Here is a 20709-nt window from a genome sequence, read left to right on the forward strand (position 1 = left end):
TTTAAGCTTTTATCATGACTCATGGGCTTGGGCTTAACCACCAGATTTGGCGGTGACCAAGTTCTGGGGTCTAGGAGTGAGATGTTATGGTTCGGTTGAAAGTGTCTAGCATGGATTGAGCCCCTGGGGGTGTGAGTGGGGTGGGCGAGCCTTCTATGTAATTCAGTGTCGTCAGTGTTTCTTGCCCTGCCCTGTCATGCTGGAAAACGTGGTTGGCTCCTTCATTCACATCAGTCTTCAGCTTACCTTGAAGGTTACCGGTTTCTAGGAGCTCTTTCTCTGTGAAGAGATGCAGGCAGGGCTGTGGATTTCACTCTTTGATCCCTCTTGGGGAAGTCTACGGAGAGCTTGGGCAATGCTCTTGCTCTCTGGAAGTAAAGGGTCGGCTGTTGCAAGACGGTCTAAAATTTCTATTGTGAGCTGTAGTTGGGCATCTGGACTGGTTGCTAGGCTGTTCTGTAGTAGTGGGTTTAGAGACTGGGTCAATCTCAGTCCTTGCTGGACTGGGGGAGAAGTGCCCACTCCTCCGAGAAGGTCGGGGCTAGATCTGATTCAGTCTCCTTGCTCACTGCTCCGGTTCTTCCTGGCAGTTGGTCTAGAAGCTTAATTATGGCTTACAGTGGGAATGGTAGATTTTCTTATAACTGTTCATTCTTTCTTCCTGGGAATACAGACTTGCTTTTGGAATGGTTTTTAGTTGTTCTTGGTTGGCGTATGAGGGCACCATATTACAGTCAACAAACTCTTTGGCCAGGCCAAAATCAATACTCTCTATTCTTGGGTCAGACTTTAGGTATTGGGTCAGAATCCTTCTTTCCTTAGGGGGGAAAAGGGTCTTGATACTTGCCGCTCCCACAAAATGGTAATACTTCAACGCATTGGCTAACTTCACACGATATCTGTTCATTACGACAACGCCAAATTCCTCAGTTTTGCCGCTTATGTTTTCATGTGATTCCAAAGCTTATCTTTATATTGTAGCTGGCGAGATGACCATCAAGGCTGAAGTATGGCAACAGTGTGCTGTTTGAGAGTAAACGGAGAGGTATGTATCAAATTCAGTCTATAAATGCTGTAATCTGTGGGACATTTTAAGTGAAACTTTTTTGTGTATCAAGCTTTTATGCGGAGTTCCACCCAAAAATTTAACTTCTCCTTTAAGTGACCGTGAGCCCCTTGACATGACACATTTGGAAAACGAGGAAACTGTCAACAGGGGCCCAGAAGTGATGTCTCATGTCATTTCTGGGTCAGCAGCGGGGAGGAGGGGGAGAGCAGATGCGCACCTATGCCAGTCTCAAACCTGCAGATCAGCAAGCTGAGCCCGGGATACTTGGGGTAGGTGTACAGGGTGTGGAGCATTTCGTGGCAGCTCAAGCAGTGTGTGGGGGTGTGTTTTGTTGGCCTTGGCGACCGGACGCCTGTGGTTTTTTGAGCCATTAAACATGAGGAAAGTACAGAGGCCGCCATTGCTGAAGTCTGATTTTGAGAAGGTTTGTTCTGGCCATCTGGTGCTTTTGCCTCAACACTTTTAAGTGTCCTGAGAAATATACAATTCCAACAATCACAGAATGCTTGTTTTCAGACTAACTTTTTAAAGCCAAATTAGCCAGGCAACAAGTCCATTAGTTCCTGTACTGTTCAGTATGCCATTGCAAAGTGGAAGTGAAGCAAAAAACATCAATATGTTCCCAGTATGGAATTATCTAGGGTGGTTTTTATTTTATATATTTAAGCATAGGAAACTATAGCGCAGGGATATACAATTAGCGTACCTCCAGCTGTTGCAAAACTACAAGTCCTATCATGCCTTTTCCTCTGGGTGTCATGCTTGTGGCTGTGAGTCTTGCTATGCCTCATGCGACTTGTAGTTCTGCAACAGTTGGAGGTCCACTAATTGCATATCCCTGCCATAGAGGCTTCTATTATGGGTTTCTCCTGGAAGTTTCAGTTGCTAGGCTGTCATACCAATACTCTTAACCAGGACAAGTATGCAGAAAGACTTCTAGACTTTCATGATCTTCACACTGAAGCCAGGTGTTGAGCATAACAGCAGGTCAATAATTTTGGGTCGGCAGTGAGCCTTTTTTATGACATGTTTAAACTTTGTATTTTTAATCTCTACCTCAAATTTTATCTCTTGTAGACATGTTGCCATTGAAAATGTTATCTTTTCCATTATTGGAAGCCTTGACCACTTCAAGCAAGTTGAAGGCTGAACACTCCAAGCATGATGGAATCCATTCTCTTGCCTGCAGCATTAGTGGATGGTGGGTACCAAGAAAACGCATTAGGATGATGGTCCAGCTTGGTTTGCTAGGTTTCACCAGAGTTATGAGCTTTAATTCTAACTCTTGGCTTGGCCACACACTGTGTGGACCCACAAATAAATCTAGGATGATAGTCCAGCTTGGTTTGCTAGGTTTCACCAGAGTTATGAGCTTTTATTCTAACTCTTGGGTTAGCCACACATTGTGTGGACCCACAAATTCATTTAGGATGATGGCATAGCTTAGTTTGCCAGGTTTCACCAGAGTTATGAGCTTTTAATCATAACTCTATCATAACCCTTAGATTTTGGGGTCTAAGAGCAAAGTTCTTGTTCTGTCGGAAGTCCCTGGGTAGGAATTTGCTCCTAGGTTGTGGGTTGAGCTTTGTTGGAGCAGGGCAGGGCACTGCAACACTGCTACTTCAGACTCAGTTGGCCTCTTTAATCCACATTTTGCGCTTCCCTTGCAGGTTTACCGGTTTCTAGGAGCTTTATTCTGCCATGTACAGGGATGGGTGGCAGAGCATTTATTTTACTCTGAAACCTCTTGGGAAAGTCTACAGAGAACCCCCGTTCTCTACAAGTAAAGGGTCTGTTGTTCTGAGACTGTTTCACCAGAGTTATGAGCTTTTATTCTAACTCTTGGCTTGGGTTAGCCACACATTGTGTGGACCCACAAATTAATTTAGGATGATGGTCCAGCTTGGTTTGCTAGGTTTCACCAGAGTTATGAGCTTCAATTCTAATGCCCCGTACACACCATCACTTTATGTGATGAAAAAAAAACGACACTTTCTGTGAAGTAAAAAACGACGTTTTTGAAACCTCAATTTTCAAAGACGAAGTTGCATACACACCATCGTTTTCTCACAATGATCTTGCAAAGTGAGGTTACGTTCCACCACGTTTTTCCATTGAAGCTTGTTTCTGGGCATGCGTGGATGAAAAAACGTCTTAGAAAACGACGTTTTTTGCTACACACGGTCAATTTCTGTGAAGTAAAAAGTGCACTTTTGAAAAACGACACATAAAATTGAAGCATGCTTCAATTTTTTTTGGTCGTTTTTTACAAGACATAAAACGACGTTTTCCCACACACACGGTCAATTAAAGTGACGTTTTTAAAAACGTCATTTTTTTTCATCACATAAAGTGATGGTGTGTACGCGGCATAACTCTTGGCTTGGCCACACACTGTGTGGACCCACAAATAAATCTAGGATGATAGTCCAGCTTGGTTTGCTAGGTTTCACCAGAGTTATGAGCTTTTATTCTAACTCTTGACTTGGGTTACCCACACATTGTGTGGACCCACAAATTCATTTAGGATGATGGCATAGCTTAGTTTGTCAGGTTTCACCAGAGTTATGAGCTTTTAATCATAACTCTATCATAACCCTTAGATTTTGGGGTCTAAGAGCAAAGTTCTTGTTCTGTCGGAAGTCCCTGGGTAGGAATTTGCTCCTAGGTTGTGGGTTGAGCTTTGTTGGAGCAGGGCAGGGCACTGCAACACTGCTACTTCAGACTCAGTTGGCCTCTTTAATCCACATTTTGTGCTTCCCTTGCAGGTTACCGGTTTCTAGGAGCTTTATTCTGCCATGTACAGGGATGGGTTTGCAGAGCATTTATTTTACTCTGAAACCTCTTGGGAAAGTCTACAGAGAACCCCCGTTCTCTACAAGTAAAGGGTCTGTTGTTCTGAGACTGTTTCACCAGAGTTATGAGCTTTTATTCTAACTCTTGGCTTGGGTTAGCCACACATTGTGTGGACCCACAAATTAATTTAGGATGATGGTCCAGCTTGGTTTGCTAGGTTTCACCAGAGTTATGAGCTTTAATTCTAACTCTTGGCTGCACACTGTGTGGACCCACAAATAAATCTAGGATGATAGTCCAGCTTGGTTTGCTAGGTTTCACCAGAGTTATGAGCTTTTAATCATAACTCTATCCTAACCCCTGGATTTTGGGGTCTAAGCGCAAAGTTCTTGTTCTGTCAGAAGTCCCTGGGTAGAAATTTGCTCCTAGGTTGTGGGTTGAGCTTTGTTGTAGCAGGGCACTGCAACACTGCTACTTCAGACTCAGTTGGCCTCTTTAATCCACATTTTGCGCTACCCTTGCAGGTTACCGGTTTCTAGGAGCTTTTTTCTGCCATGTACAGGGATGGGTGGCTTAGCATTTATTTTACTCTGAAACCTGTTGGGAAAGTCTACAGAGAGCCCCCGCTCTCTGCAAGTAAAGGGTCTGCTGTTCTGAGACGGACTAGGGGCTCAATCATGGCTCATGATGGGAATGGGAGGATTATCTTTGACTGCACATCCTTTCTTCCTGGGGATACAGAGTGTTTATTTGGAATGCTCCTGGGTGTTTCTTGGTTAGAGTATAAGGGCACCATACTAGAGTCAACAAATTCTTTGGACCAGGCCATCATCAATACTCCTATTCTTGGGTCAGACTTTTTGGTATTGTGTTAGAATACTTATGCCCTTAGGGGAAAAGGTCTAACATGTGTCATTCCCATTTAACACCAATAGGTTTAAATGGTTGGTTTTACTGTTAAGCTCCACTAAGGCAGAGTTTAACAGATTGCACATTATTTTGTTCTCGGGGCACTTTAGCCCCATGTAGAGTATTTCCTTGTAGATCCATGAAGCCTATTCTAGTGGTGTTTCTACACAATACCAGCGATTCCCCTTCACTGGTCATTTTATGGCCGCCCAGGTGCAGTGAAGAATGCAAATTATTTTCTGGTTGCAGGCTTTGGTCCTAATGGCGCAGCATTTGTTTTAACTCAGTTAGACCATAGAGCAGGGATTTTTATTTATGCATTCTCAGCCAGGAAAGCATTTCATGGTTTTACCATGTCTGTCACATCCATGTGAACCGGGCCTTACAGTGGAGTTAATGTTATAACTTGTTTCAAAGGCCTTTATCCTTTTTGTGTTTTCAATGTTACTTCCATTTCATTCAGATATCTTTCTATTGTAGCTGGCGAAATGACCATCAAGGCTGAAGTATGGCAACACTGTGCTGTTTGAGAGTAAACTGAGAGGTATGTATCAAATTCAGTCTATAAATGCTGTATCCTGTGGCACATTTAAGTGAAACTTTTTTTGTGTACCAAGCGTTTAAGCGGAGTTCCACCCAAAAATGAAACTTCTGCTTTAAGTGAACGTGACCCCCTTGACATGTAACATTTAAAAAAACTGGGGAAACTGTCAACACTGGCCCGGAAAAGATGTCGCATGTCATTTCTGGGTCATCAGCAAGGAGGGGGAAGTGCACCTATGCCAGTCTCAGGCCTGCAGATCAGCAAGCGGAGCCGGGGTTACTTGGGGTAGGTGCGTGGGGCATTTTGTGGCAGCTCAAGCAGTGTGTGGGGGTGTGTTTTGTTGGCCTTGACGCCTGTGGTTTGTCGAGCCCTTAAACATGAGGAAAGTACAGAGGCCGCCATTGCTGAAGTCTGATTTTGAGAAGGCTTGTTCTGGCCATCTGGTGCTTTTGCCTCAACACTTTGAGTGTCCTGAGAAATATAGAATTCCAAAAATCATAGAATGCTTGTTTTCAGACTAACTTTTTAAAGCCAAATTAGCCAGGCAACAAGTCCATTAGTTCCTTTACTGTTCAATATGCCATTGCAAAGTGGAAGTGAAGCAAAAAACATCAATATGCTCCCAGTATGGCATTATCTAGCATGGATTTTATTTTATATTAAGCATAGGAAATCATGCCTCTGTCTCTGGGTGTCATGCTTGTGGCTGTGAGTCTTGCTATGCCTGATGGGACTTGTTGTTCTGAAACAGTTTGGCGGTCCACTAATTGCATATCCTTGCCATAGAGGCTTCTATTATGGGTTTCTCCTGGAAGTTTCAGTTACTTGGCTGTCATACCGATACTCTTAACCAGGACAAGTATGCAGAGAGACTTCTAGACTTTCTTGATCTGGAACACATGAAGCCAGGTGTTGAGCATAACAGCAGGTCAATCATTTTGGGTCGGCAGTGAGTCTTTTTCATGATATGTTTAAACTTTGTATTTTTAACCTCCACCTCAAATTTTATCTCTTGTAGACAAGTTGCAATTGAAAATATTATCTTTTCCATTATTGGAAGCCTTGACCACTTCAAGCAAGTTGAAGGCAGAACACTCCAAGCATGATGCAATCCCTTCTCTTGATCGGCAGCATTAGTGGATGGTGAGTACCAAGAAAACATATTAGGATGATAGTCCAGCTTGGGTGGATAGGTGTCACCAGAGTTATGAGCTTTTATTCTAACTCTTGGCTTGGGTTAGCCACACATTGTGTGGACCCACAAATTCATTTAAGACGATAGTCCAGCTTGGGTGGATAGGTTTCACCAGAGTTATGAGCTTTTATTCTAACTCTTGGCTTGGGTTGGCCACACATTGTGTGGACCCACAAATTAATTTAAGATGATAGGTTTCACCAGAGTTATGAGCTTTTATTCTAACTCTTGGCTTGGGTTAGCCACACATTGTGTGGACCCACAAATTAATTTAAGATGATAGTCCAGCTTGGGTGGATAGGTGTCACCAGAGTTATGAGCTTTTATTCTAACTCTTGGCTTGGGTTAGCCACACATTGTGTGGACCCACAAATTCATTTAAGATGATAGTCCAGCTTGGGTGGATAGGTTTCACCAGAGTTATGAGCTTTTATTCTAACTCTCGGCTTGGGTTGGCCACACTTTGTGTGTACCCACAAATTAATTTAAGATGATAGTCCAGCTTGGGTGGATAGGTTTCACCAGAGTTATGAGCTTTCATTCTAACTCTTGGTTTGGGTTGGCCACACATTGTGTGGACCCACAAATTCATTTAAGATGATAGGTTTCACCAGAGTTATGAGCTGTTATTCTAACTCTTGGCTTGGGTTAGCCACACATTGTGTGGACCCACAAATTAATTTAAGATGATATTCCAGCTTGGGTGGATAGGTTTCACCAGAGTTATGAGCTTTCATTCTAACTCTTGGCTTGGGTAGGCCACACATTGTGTGGACCCACAAATTAATTTAAGATGATAGGTTTCACCAGAGTTTTAAGCTTTTACCATGACTCATGGGCTTGGGCTTAACCACCAGATTTGGCGGTGACCAAGTTCTGGGGTCTAGGAGTGAGATGTTATGGTTCGGTTGAAAGTGTCTAGCATGGATTGAGCCCCTGGGGGTGTGAGTGGGGTGGGCGAGCCTTCTATGTAATTCAGTGTCGACAGTGTTTCTTGCCCTGCCCTGTCATGCTGGAAAACGTGGTTGGCTCCTTCATTCACATCAGTCTTCAGCTTACCTTGAAGGTTACCGGTTTCTAGGAGCTCTTTCTCTGTGAAGAGATGCAGGCAGGGCTGTGGATTTCACTCTTTGATCCCTCTTGGGGAAGTCTACGGAGAGCTTGGGCAATGCTCTCGCTCTCTGGAAGTAAAGGGTCGGCTGTTGCAAGACGGTCTAAAATTTCTATTGTGAGCTGTAGTTGGACATCTGGACTGGTTGCTAGGCTGTTCTGTAGTAGTGGGTTTAGAGACTGGGTCAATCTCAGTCCTTGCTGGACTGGGGGAGAAGTGCCCACTCCTCCGAGAAGGTCGGGGCTAGATCTGATTCAGTCTCCTTGCTCACTGCTCCGGTTCTTCCTGGCAGTTGGTCTAGAAGCTTAATTATGGCTTACAGTGGGAATGGTAGATTTTCTTATAACTGTTCATTCTTTCTTCCTGGGAATACAGACTTGCTTTTGGAATGGTTTTTAGTTGTTCTTGGTTGGCGTATGAGGGCACCATATTACAGTCAACAAACTCTTTGGCCAGGCCAAAATCAATACTCTCTATTCTTGGGTCAGACTTTAGGTATTGGGTCAGAATCCTTCTTTCCTTAGGGGGGAAAAGGGTCTTGATACTTGCCGCTCCCACAAAATGGTAATACTTCAACGCATTGGCTAACTTCACACGATTTCACTTGTCAATATCTGTTCATTACGACAACGCCAAATTCCTCAGTTTTGCCGCTTATGTTTTCATGTGATTCCAAAGCTTATCTTTATATTGTAGCTGGCGAGATGACCATCAAGGCTGAAGTATGGCAACAGTGTGCTGTTTGAGAGTAAACGGAGAGGTATGTATCAAATTCAGTCTATAAATGCTGTAATCTGTGGGACATTTTAAGTGAAACTTTTTTGTGTATCAAGCTTTTATGCGGAGTTCCACCCAAAAATTTAACTTCTCCTTTAAGTGACCGTGAGCCCCTTGATATGACACATTTGGAAAACGAGGAAACTGTCAACAGGGGCCCGGAAGTGATGTCTCATGTAATTTCTGGGTCAGCAGCAGGGAGGAGGGGGAGAGCCGATGTGCACCTATGCCAGTCTCAAACCTGCAGATCAACAAGCTTAGCCCGGGATACTTGGGGTAGGTGTACAGGGTGTGGAGCATTTCGTGGCAGCTCAAGCAGTGTGTGGGGGTGTGTTTTGTTGACCTTGGCGACCGGACGCCTGTGGTTTTTTTGAGCCATTAAACATGAGGAAAGTACAGAGGCCGCCATTGCTGAAGTCTGATTTTGAGAAGGTTTGTTCTGGCCATCTGGTGCTTTTGCCTCAACACTTTGAGTGTCCTGAGAAATATAAAATTCCAAAAATCATAGAATGCTTGTTTTCAGACTAACTTTTTAAAGCCAAATTAGCCAGGCAACAAGTCCATTAGTTCCTTTACTGTTCAATATGCCATTGCAAAGTGGAAGTGAAGCAAAAAACATCAATATGCTCCCAGTATGGCATTATCTAGCATGGTTTTTATTTTATATTAAGCATAGGAAACCATAGTGCAGGGATATGCAATTAGCAGACCTCCAGCTGTTGCAAAACTAAAAATCCCATCATGCCTCTGTCTCTGGGTGTCATGCTTGTGGCTGTGAGTCTTGCTATGCCTGATGGGACTTGTTGTTCTGAAACAGTTTGGCGGTCCACTAATTGCATATCCTTGCCATAGAGGCTTCTATTATGGGTTTCTCCTGGAAGTTTCAGTTACTTGGCTGTCATACCGATACTCTTAACCGGGACAAGTATGCAGAGAGACTTCTAGACTTTCTTGATCTGGAACACATGAAGCCAGGTGTTGAGCATAACAGCAGGTCAATCATTTTGGGTCGTCAGTGAGTCTTTTTCATGATATGTTTAAACTTTGTATTTTTAACCTCCACCTCAAATTTTATCTCTTGTAGACAAGTTGCAATTGAAAATATTATCTTTTCCATTATTGGAAGCCTTGACCACTTCAAGCAAGTTGAAGGCAGAACACTCCAAGCATGATGGAATCCCTTCTCTTGTCCGGCAGCATTCGTGGATGGTGAGTACCAAGAAAACATATTAGGATGATAGTCCAGCTTGGGTGGATAGGTTTCACCAGAGTTATGAGCTTTTATTCTAACTCTTGGCTTGGGTTGGCCACACTTTGTGTGTACCCACAAATTAATTTAAGATGATAGTCCAGCTTGGGTGGATAGGTTTCACCAGAGTTATGAGCTTTCATTCTAACTCTTGGCTTGGGTTGGCCACACATTGTGTGGACCCACAAATTAATTTAAGATGATAGGTTTCACCAGAGTTATGAGCTTTCATTCTAACTCTTGGCTTGGGTTAGCCACACATTGTGTGGACCCACAAATTAATTTAAGATGATAGTCCAGCTTGGGTGGATAGGTGTCACCAGAGTTATGAGCTTTTATTCTAACTCTTGGCTTGGGTTAGCCACACATTGTGTGGACCCACAAATTCATTTAAGATGATAGTCCAGCTTGGGTGGATAGGTTTCACCAGAGTTATGAGCTTTTATTCTAACTCTCAGCTTGGGTTGGCCACACTTTGTGTGTACCCACAAATTAATTTAAGATGATAGTCCAGCTTGGGTGGATAGGTTTCAACAGAGTTATGAGCTTTCATTCTAACTCTTGGCTTGGGTTGGCCACACATTGTGTGGACCCACAAATTAATTTAAGATGATAGGTTTCACCAGAGTTATGAGCTTTTATTCTAACTCTTGGCTTGGGTTGGCCACACATTGTGTGGACCCACAAATTAAATTAAGATGATAGGTTTCACCAGAGTTATGAGCTTTTATTCTAACTCTTGGCTTGGGTTGGCCACACAATGTGTGGACCCACAAATTAATTTAAGATGATAGGTTTCACCAGAGTTTTAAGCTTTTATCATGACTCATGGGCTTGGGCTTAACCACCAGATTTGGCGGTGACCAAGTTCTGGGGTCTAGGAGTGAGATGTTATGGTTCGGTTGAAAGTGTCTAGCATGGATTGAGCCCCTGGGGGTGTGAGTGGGGTGGGCGAGCCTTCTATGTAATTCAGTGTCGTCAGTGTTTCTTGCCCTGCCCTGTCATGCTGGAAAACGTGGTTGGCTCCTTCATTCACATCAGTCTTCAGCTTACCTTGAAGGTTACCGGTTTCTAGGAGCTCTTTCTCTGTGAAGAGATGCAGGCAGGGCTGTGGATTTCACTCTTTGATCCCTCTTGGGGAAGTCTACGGAGAGCTTGGGCAATGCTCTCGCTCTCTGGAAGTAAAGGGTCGGCTGTTGCAAGACGGTCTAAAATTTCTATTGTGAGCTGTAGTTGGGCATCTGGACTGGTTGCTAGGCTGTTCTGTAGTAGTGGGTTTAGAGACTGGGTCAATCTCAGTCCTTGCTGGACTGGGGGAGAAGTGCCCACTCCTCCGAGAAGGTCGGGGCTAGATCTGATTCAGTCTCCTTGCTCACTGCTCCGGTTCTTCCTGGCAGTTGGTCTAGAAGCTTAATTATGGCTTACAGTGGGAATGGTAGATTTTCTTATAACTGTTCATTCTTTCTTCCTGGGAATACAGACTTGCTTTTGGAATGGTTTTTAGTTGTTCTTGGTTGGCGTATGAGGGCACCATATTACAGTCAACAAACTCTTTGGCCAGGCCAAAATCAATACTCTCTATTCTTGGGTCAGACTTTAGGTATTGGGTCAGAATCCTTCTTTCCTTAGGGGGGAAAAGGGTCTTGATACTTGCCGCTCCCACAAAATGGTAATACTTCAACGCATTGGCTAACTTCACACGATATCTGTTCATTACGACAACGCCAAATTCCTCAGTTTTGCCGCTTATGTTTTCATGTGATTCCAAAGCTTATCTTTATATTGTAGCTGGCGAGATGACCATCAAGGCTGAAGTATGGCAACAGTGTGCTGTTTGAGAGTAAACGGAGAGGTATGTATCAAATTCAGTCTATAAATGCTGTAATCTGTGGGACATTTTAAGTGAAACTTTTTTGTGTATCAAGCTTTTATGCGGAGTTCCACCCAAAAATTTAACTTCTCCTTTAAGTGACCGTGAGCCCCTTGACATGACACATTTGGAAAACGAGGAAACTGTCAACAGGGGCCCAGAAGTGATGTCTCATGTCATTTCTGGGTCAGCAGCGGGGAGGAGGGGGAGAGCAGATGTGCACCTATGCCAGTCTCAAACCTGCAGATCAGCAAGCTGAGCCCGGGATACTTGGGGTAGGTGTACAGGGTGTGGAGCATTTCGTGGCAGCTCAAGCAGTGTGTGGGGGTGTGTTTTGTTGGCCTTGGCGACCGGACGCCTGTGGTTTTTTGAGCCATTAAACATGAGGAAAGTACAGAGGCCGCCATTGCTGAAGTCTGATTTTGAGAAGGTTTGTTCTGGCCATCTGGTGCTTTTGCCTCAACACTTTTAAGTGTCCTGAGAAATATACAATTCCAACAATCACAGAATGCTTGTTTTCAGACTAACTTTTTAAAGCCAAATTAGCCAGGCAACAAGTCCATTAGTTCCTGTACTGTTCAGTATGCCATTGCAAAGTGGAAGTGAAGCAAAAAACATCAATATGTTCCCAGTATGGAATTATCTAGGGTGGTTTTTATTTTATATATTTAAGCATAGGAAACCATAGCGCAGGGATATACAATTAGCGTACCTCCAGCTGTTGCAAAACTACAAGTCCTATCATGCCTTTTCCTCTGGGTGTCATGCTTGTGGCTGTGAGTCTTGCTATGCCTCATGCGACTTGTAGTTCTGCAACAGTTGGAGGTCCACTAATTGCATATCCCTGCCATAGAGGCTTCTATTATGGGTTTCTCCTGGAAGTTTCAGTTGCTAGGCTGTCATACCAATACTCTTAACCAGGACAAGTATGCAGAAAGACTTCTAGACTTTCATGATCTTCACACTGAAGCCAGGTGTTGAGCATAACAGCAGGTCAATAATTTTGGGTCGGCAGTGAGCCTTTTTTATGACATGTTTAAACTTTGTATTTTTAATCTCTACCTCAAATTTTATCTCTTGTAGACATGTTGCCATTGAAAATGTTATCTTTTCCATTATTGGAAGCCTTGACCACTTCAAGCAAGTTGAAGGCTGAACACTCCAAGCATGATGGAATCCATTCTCTTGCCTGCAGCATTAGTGGATGGTGGGTACCAAGAAAACGCATTAGGATGATGGTCCAGCTTGGTTTGCTAGGTTTCACCAGAGTTATGAGCTTTAATTCTAACTCTTGGCTTGGCCACACACTGTGTGGACCCACAAATAAATCTAGGATGATAGTCCAGCTTGGTTTGCTAGGTTTCACCAGAGTTATGAGCTTTTATTCTAACTCTTGGGTTAGCCACACATTGTGTGGACCCACAAATTCATTTAGGATGATGGCATAGCTTAGTTTGCCAGGTTTCACCAGAGTTATGAGCTTTTAATCATAACTCTATCATAACCCTTAGATTTTGGGGTCTAAGAGCAAAGTTCTTGTTCTGTGGGAAGTCCCTGGGTAGGAATTTGCTCCTAGGTTGTGGGTTGAGCTTTGTTGGAGCAGGGCAGGGCACTGCAACACTGCTACTTCAGACTCAGTTGGCCTCTTTAATCCACATTTTGCGCTTCCCTTGCAGGTTACCGGTTTCTAGGAGCTTTATTCTGCCATGTACAGGGATGGGTTTGCAGAGCATTTATTTTACTCTGAAACCTCTTGGGAAAGTCTACAGAGAACCCCCGTTCTCTACAAGTAAAGGGTCTGTTGTTCTGAGACTGTTTCACCAGAGTTATGAGCTTTTATTCTAACTCTTGGCTTGGGTTAGCCACACATTGTGTGGACCCACAAATTATTTTAGGATGATGGTCCAGCTTGGTTTGCTAGGTTTCACCAGAGTTATGAGCTTTAATTCTAACTCTTGGCTTGGCCACACACTGTGTGGACCCACAAATAAATCTAGGATGATAGTCCAGCTTGGTTTGCTAGGTTTCACCAGAGTTATGAGCTTTTATTCTAACTCTTGACTTGGGTTACCCACACATTGTGTGGACCCACAAATTCATTTAGGATGATGGCATAGCTTAGTTTGTCAGGTTTCACCAGAGTTATGAGCTTTTAATCATAACTCTATCATAACCCTTAGATTTTGGGGTCTAAGAGCAAAGTTCTTGTTCTGTCGGAAGTCCCTGGGTAGGAATTTGCTCCTAGGTTGTGGGTTGAGCTTTGTTGGAGCAGGGCAGGGCACTGCAACACTGCTACTTCAGACTCAGTTGGCCTCTTTAATCCACATTTTGCGCTTCCCTTGCAGGTTTACCGGTTTCTAGGAGCTTTATTCTGCCATGTACAGGGATGGGTGGCAGAGCATTTATTTTACTCTGAAACCTCTTGGGAAAGTCTACAGAGAACCCCCGTTCTCTACAAGTAAAGGGTCTGTTGTTCTGAGACTGTTTCACCAGAGTTATGAGCTTTTATTCTAACTCTTGGCTTGGGTTAGCCACACATTGTGTGGACCCACAAATTAATTTAGGATGATGGTCCAGCTTGGTTTGCTAGGTTTCACCAGAGTTATGAGCTTCAATTCTAACTCTTGGCTTGGCCACACACTGTGTGGACCCACAAATAAATCTAGGATGATAGTCCAGCTTGGTTTGCTAGGTTTCACCAGAGTTATGAGCTTTTATTCTAACTCTTGACTTGGGTTACCCACACATTGTGTGGACCCACAAATTCATTTAGGATGATGGCATAGCTTAGTTTGTCAGGTTTCACCAGAGTTATGAGCTTTTAATCATAACTCTATCATAACCCTTAGATTTTGGGGTCTAAGAGCAAAGTTCTTGTTCTGTCGGAAGTCCCTGGGTAGGAATTTGCTCCTAGGTTGTGGGTTGAGCTTTGTTGGAGCAGGGCAGGTCACTGCAACACTGCTACTTCAGACTCAGTTGGCCTCTTTAATCCACATTTTGTGCTTCCCTTGCAGGTTACCGGTTTCTAGGAGCTTTATTCTGCCATGTACAGGGATGGGTTTGCAGAGCATTTATTTTACTCTGAAACCTCTTGGGAAAGTCTACAGAGAACCCCCGTTCTCTACAAGTAAAGGGTCTGTTGTTCTGAGACTGTTTCACCAGAGTTATGAGCTTTTATTCTAACTCTTGGCTTGGGTTAGCCACACATTGTGTGGACCCACAAATTAATTTAGGATGATGGTCCAGCTTGGTTTGCTAGGTTTCACCAGAGTTATGAGCTTTAATTCTAACTCTTGGCTGCACACTGTGTGGACCCACAAATAAATCTAGGATGATAGTCCAGCTTGGTTTGCTAGGTTTCACCAGAGTTATGAGCTTTTAATCATAACTCTATCCTAACCCCTGGATTTTGGGGTCTAAGCGCAAAGTTCTTGTTCTGTCAGAAGTCCCTGGGTAGAAATTTGCTCCTAGGTTGTGGGTTGAGCTTTGTTGTAGCAGGGCACTGCAACACTGCTACTTCAGACTCAGTTGGCCTCTTTAATCCACATTTTGCGCTACCCTTGCAGGTTACCGGTTTCTAGGAGCTTTTTTCTGCCATGTACAGGGATGGGTGGCTTAGCATTTATTTTACTCTGAAACCTGTTGGGAAAGTCTACAGAGAGCCCCCGCTCTCTGCAAGTAAAGGGTCTGCTGTTCTGAGACGGACTAGGGGCTCAATCATGGCTCATGATGGGAATGGGAGGATTATCTTTGACTGCACATCCTTTCTTCCTGGGGATACAGAGTGTTTATTTGGAATGCTCCTGGGTGTTTCTTGGTTAGAGTATAAGGGCACCATACTAGAGTCAACAAATTCTTTGGACCAGGCCATCATCAATACTCCTATTCTTGGGTCAGACTTTTTGGTATTGTGTTAGAATACTTATGCCCTTAGGGGAAAAGGTCTAACATGTGTCATTCCCATTTAACACCAATAGGTTTAAATGGTTGGTTTTACTGTTAAGCTCCACTAAGGCAGAGTTTAACAGATTGCACATTATTTTGTTCTCGGGGCACTTTAGCCCCATGTAGAGTATTTCCTTGTAGATCCATGAAGCCTATTCTAGTGGTGTTTCTACACAATACCAGCGATTCCCCTTCACTGGTCATTTTATGGCCGCCCAGGTGCAGTGAAGAATGCAAATTATTTTCTGGTTGCAGGCTTTGGTCCTAATGGCGCAGCATTTGTTTTAACTCAGTTAGACCATAGAGCAGGGATTTTTATTTATGCATTCTCAGCCAGGAAAGCATTTCATGGTTTTACCATGTCTGTCACATCCATGTGAACCGGGCCTTACAGTGGAGTTAATGTTATAACTTGTTTCAAAGGCCTTTATCCTTTTTGTGTTTTCAATGTTACTTCCATTTCATTCAGATATCTTTCTATTGTAGCTGGCGAAATGACCATCAAGGCTGAAGTATGGCAACACTGTGCTGTTTGAGAGTAAACTGAGAGGTATGTATCAAATTCAGTCTATAAATGCTGTATCCTGTGGCACATTTAAGTGAAACTTTTTTTGTGTACCAAGCGTTTAAGCGGAGTTCCACCCAAAAATGAAACTTCTGCTTTAAGTGAACGTGACCCCCTTGACATGTAACATTTAAAAAAACTGGGGAAACTGTCAACACTGGCCCGGAAAAGATGTCGCATGTCATTTCTGGGTCATCAGCAAGGAGGGGGAAGTGCACCTATGCCAGTCTCAGGCCTGCAGATCAGCAAGCGGAGCCGGGGTTACTTGGGGTAGGTGCGTGGGGCATTTTGTGGCAGCTCAAGCAGTGTGTGGGGGTGTGTTTTGTTGGCCTTGACGCCTGTGGTTTGTCGAGCCCTTAAACATGAGGAAAGTACAGAGGCCGCCATTGCTGAAGTCTGATTTTGAGAAGGCTTGTTCTGGCCATCTGGTGCTTTTGCCTCAACACTTTGAGTGTCCTGAGAAATATAGAATTCCAAAAATCATAGAATGCTTGTTTTCAGACTAACTTTTTAAAGCCAAATTAGCCAGGCAACAAGTCCATTAGTTCCTTTACTGTTCAATATGCCATTGCAAAGTGGAAGTGAAGCAAAAAACATCAATATGCTCCCAGTATGGCATTATCTAGCATGGATTTTATTTTATATTAAGCATAGGAAATCATGCCTCTGTCTCTGGGTGTCATGCTTGTGGCTGTGAGTCTTGCTATGCCTGATGGGACTTGTTGTTCTGAAACAGTTTGGCGGTCCACTAATTGCATATCCTTGCCATAGAGGCTTCTATTATGGGTTTCTCCTGGAAGTTTCAGTTACTTGGCTGTCATACCGATACTCTTAACCAGGACAAGTATGCAGAGAGACTTCTAGACTTTCTTGATCTGGAACACATGAAGCCAGGTGTTGAGCATAACAGCAGGTCAATCATTTTGGGTCGGCAGTGAGTCTTTTTCATGATATGTTTAAACTTTGTATTTTTAACCTCCACCTCAAATTTTATCTCTTGTAGACAAGTTGCAATTGAAAATATTATCTTTTCCATTATTGGAAGCCTTGACCACTTCAAGCAAGTTGAAGGCAGAACACTCCAAGCATGATGGAATCCCTTCTCTTGTCCGGCAGCATTAGTGGATGGTGAGTACCAAGAAAACATATTAGGATGATAGTCCAGCTTGGGTGGATAGGTGTCACCAGAGTTATGAGCTTTTATTCTAACTCTTGGCTTGGGTTAGCCACACATTGTGTGGACCCACAAATTCATTTAAGACGATAGTCCAGCTTGGGTGGATAGGTTTCACCAGAGTTATGAGCTTTTATTCTAACTCTTGGCTTGGGTTGGCCACACATTGTGTGGACCCACAAATTAATTTAAGATGATAGGTTTCACCAGAGTTATGAGCTTTTATTCTAACTCTTGGCTTGGGTTAGCCACACATTGTGTGGACCCACAAATTAATTTAAGATGATAGTCCAGCTTGGGTGGATAGGTGTCACCAGAGTTATGAGCTTTTATTCTAACTCTTGGCTTGGGTTAGCCACACATTGTGTGGACCCACAAATTCATTTAAGATGATAGTCCAGCTTGGGTGGATAGGTTTCACCAGAGTTATGAGCTTTTATTCTAACTCTCGGCTTGGGTTGGCCACACTTTGTGTGTACCCACAAATTAATTTAAGATGATAGTCCAGCTTGGGTGGATAGGTTTCACCAGAGTTATGAGCTTTCATTCTAACTCTTGGTTTGGGTTGGCCACACATTGTGTGGACCCACAAATTCATTTAAGATGATAGGTTTCACCAGAGTTATGAGCTGTTATTCTAACTCTTGGCTTGGGTTAGCCACACATTGTGTGGACCCACAAATTAATTTAAGATGATATTCCAGCTTGGGTGGATAGGTTTCACCAGAGTTATGAGCTTTCATTCTAACTCTTGGCTTGGGTAGGCCACACATTGTGTGGACCCACAAATTAATTTAAGATGATAGGTTTCACCAGAGTTTTAAGCTTTTACCATGACTCATGGGCTTGGGCTTAACCACCAGATTTGGCGGTGACCAAGTTCTGGGGTCTAGGAGTGAGATGTTATGGTTCGGTTGAAAGTGTCTAGCATGGATTGAGCCCCTGGGGGTGTGAGTGGGGTGGGCGAGCCTTCTATGTAATTCAGTGTCGACAGTGTTTCTTGCCCTGCCCTGTCATGCTGGAAAACGTGGTTGGCTCCTTCATTCACATCAGTCTTCAGCTTACCTTGAAGGTTACCGGTTTCTAGGAGCTCTTTCTCTGTGAAGAGATGCAGGCAGGGCTGTGGATTTCACTCTTTGATCCCTCTTGGGGAAGTCTACGGAGAGCTTGGGCAATGCTCTCGCTCTCTGGAAGTAAAGGGTCGGCTGTTGCAAGACGGTCTAAAATTTCTATTGTGAGCTGTAGTTGGGCATCTGGACTGGTTGCTAGGCTGTTCTGTAGTAGTGGGTTTAGAGACTGGGTCAATCTCAGTCCTTGCTGGACTGGGGGAGAAGTGCCCACTCCTCCGAGAAGGTCGGGGCTAGATCTGATTCAGTCTCCTTGCTCACTGCTCCGGTTCTTCCTGGCAGTTGGTCTAGAAGCTTAATTATGGCTTACAGTGGGAATGGTAGATTTTCTTATAACTGTTCATTCTTTCTTCCTGGGAATACAGACTTGCTTTTGGAATGGTTTTTAGTTGTTCTTGGTTGGCGTATGAGGGCACCATATTACAGTCAACAAACTCTTTGGCCAGGCCAAAATCAATACTCTCTATTCTTGGGTCAGACTTTAGGTATTGGGTCAGAATCCTTCTTTCCTTAGGGGGGAAAAGGGTCTTGATACTTGCCGCTCCCACAAAATGGTAATACTTCAACGCATTGGCTAACTTCACACGATTTCACTTGTCAATATCTGTTCATTACGACAACGCCAAATTCCTCAGTTTTGCCGCTTATGTTTTCATGTGATTCCAAAGCTTATCTTTATATTGTAGCTGGCGAGATGACCATCAAGGCTGAAGTATGGCAACAGTGTGCTGTTTGAGAGTAAACGGAGAGGTATGTATCAAATTCAGTCTATAAATGCTGTAATCTGTGCGACATTTTTAGTGAAACTTTTTTGTGTATCAAGCTTTTATGCGGAGTTCCACCCAAAAATTGAACTTCTCCTTTAAGTGACCGTGAGCCCCTTGATATGACACATTTGGAAAACGAGGAAACTGTCAACAGGGGCCCGGAAGTGATGTCTCATGTCATTTCTGGGTCAGCAGCGGGGAGGAGGGGGAGAGCCGATGTGCACCTATGCCAGTCTCAAACCTGCAGATCAGCAAGCTTAGCCCGGGATACTTGGGGTAGGTGTACAGGGTGTGGAGCATTTCGTGGCAGCTCAAGCAGTGTGTGGGGGTGTGTTTTGTTGACCTTGGCGACCGGACGCCTGTGTTTTTTTTGAGCCATTAAACATGAGGAAAGTACAGAGGCCGCCATTGCTGAAGTCTGATTTTGAGAAGGTTTGTTCTGGCCATCTGGTGCTTTTGCCTCAACACTTTGAGTGTCCTGAGAAATATAAAATTCCAAAAATCATAGAATGCTTGTTTTCAGACTAACTTTTTAAAGCCAAATTAGCCAGGCAACAAGTCCATTAGTTCCTTTACTGTTCAATATGCCATTGCAAAGTGGAAGTGAAGCAAAAAACATCAATATGCTCCCAGTATGGCATTATCTAGCATGGTTTTTATTTTATATTAAGCATAGGAAACCATAGTGCAGGGATATGCAATTAGCAGACCTCCAGCTGTTGCAAAACTAAAAGTCCCATCATGTCTCTGTCTCTGGGTGTCATGCTTGTGGCTGTGAGTCTTGCTATGCCTGATGGGACTTGTTGTTCTGAAACAGTTTGGCGGTCCACTAATTGCATATCCTTGCCATAGAGGCTTCTATTATGGGTTTCTCCTGGAAGTTTCAGTTACTTGGCTGTCATACCGATACTCTTAACCGGGACAAGTATGCAGAGAGACTTCTAGACTTTCTTGATCTGGAACACATGAAGCCAGGTGTTGAGCATAACAGCAGGTCAATCATTTTGGGTCGTCAGTGAGTCTTTTTCATGATATGTTTAAACTTTGTATTTTTAACCTCCACCTCAAATTTTATCTCTTGTAGACAAGTTGCAATTGAAAATATTATCTTTTCCATTATTGGAAGCCTTGACCACTTCAAGCAAGTTGAAGGCAGAACACTCCAAGCATGATGGAATCCCTTCTCTTGTCCGGCAGCATTAGTGGATGGTGAGTACCAAGAAAACATATTAGGATGATAGTCCAGCTTGGGTGGATAGGTGTCACCAGAGTTATGAGCTTTTATTCTAACTCTTGGCTTGGGTTAGCCACACATTGTGTGGACCCACAAATTAATTTAAGACGATAGTCCAGCTTGGGTGGATAGGTTTCACCAGAGTTATGAGCTTTTATTCTAACTCTTGGCTTGGGTTGGCCACACTTTGTGTGTACCCACAAATTAATTTAAGATGATAGTCCAGCTTGGGTGGATAGGTGTCACCAGAGTTATGAGCTTTCATTCTAACTCTTGGCTTGGGTTGGCCACACATTGTGTGGACCCACAAATTAATTTAAGATGATAGGTTTCACCAGAGTTATGAGCTTTTATTCTAACTCTTGGCTTGGGTTAGC

The 20709-nt window shown here is 43.5% G+C and overlaps 1 long non-coding RNA gene across 23 annotated transcripts in view; it reads left to right on the forward strand.

The window, feature by feature from the left end:
- LOC120947114 overlaps nucleotides 1-20709 on the forward strand; it is a 68656-nt gene that overhangs the window by 18807 nt on the left and 29140 nt on the right. For 15 of the 23 annotated variants that reach the window (XR_005750825.1, XR_005750829.1, XR_005750843.1 and 12 more), the window contains 12 exons: nucleotides 982-1045; nucleotides 2147-2270; nucleotides 5255-5318; nucleotides 6337-6461; nucleotides 8321-8384; nucleotides 9486-9610; nucleotides 11439-11502; nucleotides 12604-12727; nucleotides 15952-16015; nucleotides 17034-17158; nucleotides 19018-19081; nucleotides 20183-20307. This is a non-coding gene — a long non-coding RNA (uncharacterized LOC120947114). The remainder of the gene's footprint in view (nucleotides 1-981; nucleotides 1046-2146; nucleotides 2271-5254; nucleotides 5319-6336; nucleotides 6462-8320; nucleotides 8385-9485; nucleotides 9611-11438; nucleotides 11503-12603; nucleotides 12728-15951; nucleotides 16016-17033; nucleotides 17159-19017; nucleotides 19082-20182; nucleotides 20308-20709) is intronic. The other 8 variants (XR_005750836.1, XR_005750834.1, XR_005750842.1 and 5 more) reach the window with 8 other exon arrangements.

The sequence above is a fragment of the Rana temporaria genome, chromosome 8, assembly GCF_905171775.1.
Source record: "Rana temporaria chromosome 8, aRanTem1.1, whole genome shotgun sequence".
NCBI lineage: Eukaryota > Metazoa > Chordata > Amphibia > Anura > Ranidae > Rana > Rana temporaria.